Genomic DNA, 4,135 nt, shown 5'->3' on the forward strand with positions numbered 1-4,135 from the left:
CGCCACTAATGCAAAAAGTGCATGTACGAAAAGCCCCGCCCCACTTTTTCCAGCTCCAATTTAGTGTACGCACACAACCTTGACCTGTTTTTGATGAAAACAATCCCTTATCCGCATCTAGACTCATTTTGTGCAAACATTTTCTCCGTTCGGACGTAAAAACTTAAATGAACTTTCTGACGCTTTCAGCTTTAGTTCATAACAAGGAGACGGCAATACGTTTCTTGTAAAGTCACGGAGTGATCCATCAACAACATTTATGCAACAATGGCCACCAAATGACACTTTCAACCGCTTCTAACAGGTGGAGGTGTAATGCCCGAGAGTGTCGGCAAGGAATCGGTCTTCGAAAGGGAACTCGGCTGGAGCAGTCTAGGATGGAGCTTAGGACAGCAATTCTATTCATTTATCGCTGGTCCGGAAATTTAGCAAAAACCAAATTATCTATTAGCAAAAATCAAATTCTGCTTAGAAGAATTATCTATTAGCCAATCAACCGTTGTCGAATGGAAGAACTTTCTTCGCGAAGGTTGCGGCTGGCGGCTTTTGCAGACTCCAACAGTTATCGGTGGCCCAGGTCTACACGTCGAGATTGGTGAAACGCTAGTATCTTGCGGTGAAAACCACGCAGGGCGAGTCCTCCCTCAGCGGTGGATTTTTGGAGGGATCTGCCGGGAAACTAAAGAGGTGTTCATGTATGCAGTGCCAGAGCGAACTGAGGCCACTTTGCAGGACACAATCCAGACCTGCATCACTCCCAGTTCAATCATCATCTGCGATATGTGGGCATCATACCAAGGAATTGAAACGATGGTTGACATGAATTATACTCATGAAACGGTCAATCATACGTAAAACCTTGTGGATCCAACGACTGGAGCTCACACACAAACCATCAAACCTCTTTGGCACGTCAACAAGGTGCTAAGGAAACGCCAATGCGGCACACACCGATCTTCAGTGGACAGCTACTTGTGGGAGTTTCTTTTGGAGGCAAAGGTACCAAAAAACTGGCCTTTCATGCAAATTAGTAATGCCATATTCCAATTTGACCCTCTTCAATAAAACTGAAAGTACGCGTAACATATCCGGTTTTTTCTAATCTTATTTTGGGTGATGGGGTCAATTTTTTGGCGGGGCTTATCTGGAAAAGCTATAGAGAATAGCATAAACGGGAAGCTCAGCCGGGATTCAGTTGAGTCTCTCGTTACACACAAATGAAGGTATTAGGCGAATCCAAAAAATGGTTCATTCCATTGCTCTCCCGTCCTTGCTCTTATTTTTGAGGCAGCAGTAATCCAGCTAACGTCGTTGGGACTGTCCTTTGGGATGCAACTGATACATCAAGATTAGTTGAGTACACAGTCGACAGCGTGTAACTCAACTAATTCGTTTTTCCGTCTGAGTTCCGATTTTGTATACCTGATTCCCTGATGTTTGTATGACGTGACTACTGTACTTCCATCCAACGTCCTTAACAGTACAAAGTTGAAGCTCCTAGTCTGCTCTTTTAGTGTTTCTTTGAGCCTTTCATACCAACTCAACTCCTACTCACCTGTACTAGAAAGGAAAGTATCCCACAGGACACATTAGTGTTTCCTTAAGTAGTAGACACTTGAGGATCCAGTCAACAACAGATCATGTCATGAATGGCTGCCGTTTATCACAACACTGGCCAGCCACTCGGGGCCAAAAGATTTGGTTGAAAGGTTCAAATCACCCCATCTAGTCATGAAATGTCCACACACAAGGATGAATCACCTTCGCAGCGATCCCACTTCTCAAATTCGCAGTCCACAATGCTTACCTTTCAATCGACTTACGATCCCTTGACTTGTCAAGCGTGAGTGCACTAGATTTGCAACTTCATGAGTGGCTGTGATGTGGCCGACCAATCATCGTCGTGTGAGCATTCGATCAATCGATTTCAGACCAAGAACTACGCGGCGGTGGAACAATCGATCGCGCAGTCATTGTCACAAGTCAAGGGATCACCACCACCCACTGACACTCAGCTGATCAGTCGGACGTATGTAATTCGGTGGCTAGATGGATGACTCATTAGGTCTACTCAAGTGCGATGTATTTTTTCGGTCGGCCTCCATTGTCCAGACACTGGAAACACTCGCAAGCAATTCAGATTGGACGTCGAGGGCGACTAAATGAACCAAAAAGTTACAATGAGTGCCCCGCACGTATGACGATAGACAATCATTTTTTATCGCATGACAACTAATATCACACATGGTGAATAAATGTCAAGCAAATAAACTGTCATGTAATACCTCATCAATGGCTAAGTGCTTTCTATTCGCAGAAATGTCAGGTGTTTTCGGTTTCTAAAATCTTTGACCCGGTTTCCGAACACCAGTGACGCGTGCTGGAATCCATATCGATTTCATTGGCTTCGCTTAAATGTTTCTCTTCGCTGAGATCTCACGTTTTACTATTGCGAGCTTGTCAGTATAAGTACAGATGACCTCGATAAACACAGCTCACTATTTCCAATTCAGCCCCCGTCCAAGGGATCGCCGCTTGTCAGAGGGTAATCTGAACGTGTGATTTCAAAGTGCTTCGACGCACTTCGAACGAGTGTCCGAGTAACTTCCTGAGTATTGCTTCTCCATTTCCGTTCGAGGACAACATCCACAAACTGAGCTACAGAGCCGCGGCTTTTAGCACACATATTCAGGTTGGGTTGAGATCATATGGGCGCGTCTTTTTAAAAGCCTTACTCTAAATAATGGAGGTCAGTTCTTTATGAAGTACGAATACTGTAATATCTGGTGGTTAGGTATGACAAGAACACACCTGACATTTGAGTAGACAGATGGGATTATGGTAACTGCGCAGTTCATGGTTGTACGTGAGCTGGGATACTGTCATGTCACTCACATCTAGACAGGAGGACGATTGGGGTTCTAAACCAAAGCTGATGATGATGATGATGATGATGAGGGTGATGATGATGATGATGATGATGATGATGATGATGATGATGATGATGATGATGATGGTGACGGTGATGATGATGGTGATGATGATGATGATGATGATGATGGTGATGGCAACTTCGCTTATTACACAGACCGAGAAGGCACCATAAACCAGTACAGAATTCCGAAGATTGTTCCTTTGATTGAAACTGTTTGCATCTGCGATTTCATGGAATACATGAGTTCTCGCCTGTCCAAAATTAACATCTTTTAATCAAGGTGACACAACCCCATCGAAGACTATCATCAGAGCACCAAACATGGTCGGAGCGGCGTTCGTCCAGTCATAGACTCTGCTGCTACAGCATTCGGCTTGTAGAAATTTCTTGAGCATCACTACATAAGTCAACCGTCAAAAGTCCACTTACGCGTAGTCATCGATTTCCTGAATCGATAATTCTACTTGGAACGTTGTATTGTCCTACTGTCACGATTTAGCTTATCGTGTGCCGTGGTTTTAGACCAAGTCATCAGAACAGAGTGTGGGTGTCGGGTTGCGGAGACGATTCTCGTAATTTAATCTGATCCTGAATTATTTTTCGGGACCCAGAGGTCAGTTGAGCTTCCTTGGCGTCAATCTTGGGCATACTGACGACAGAGTTGCGTCTGGAACCGGCCGGAACATTTCGCAACAGCCACTCGCTGATAGTCTTGTCCTCAAACTTTGACCAGAAATCGGCATCAAAGGGAGAGAAAGTTCGATTCGTTTACGGCTAGACGGAAAAATGTCGGTCATACGCGTCGCAACTCTGAATGCTGTGGTCCGAACGGGCCTCTGCATTTTGAAGGGATCAAACTCCATGTCACCCTCACAAGAATATCCTTCGCGGTTTTAAAGGATATGCTATGGAGAAGGCTGGGACCATTTGTGAATTAACTTACCTTCTTCTCAGGTCTACTTTGCGGTTTCGAGACCCTGACTTCGGGAGCTAATAATCATTAAACGTTGGAGCTATTCACCTCTACTTGTCGGGGCCATCTAAAGTTTCTTGGTGCAATTTCCTGTCTCTGTGATAACCCACTGTCTTCTCTTATGTGGACCCATCCAACAGACGTCCTCCAAGGTCAAGTGATCGAAGCCTAAAGGGTAAGCAAACAGAACTGAAGTCGAAGAGCGCAGAATTCATCACTTCCTTCCC

The sequence above is a fragment of the Opisthorchis viverrini genome (genome assembly GCF_000715545.1).
Source record: "Opisthorchis viverrini unplaced genomic scaffold opera_v5_491, whole genome shotgun sequence".
NCBI lineage: Eukaryota > Metazoa > Platyhelminthes > Trematoda > Opisthorchiida > Opisthorchiidae > Opisthorchis > Opisthorchis viverrini.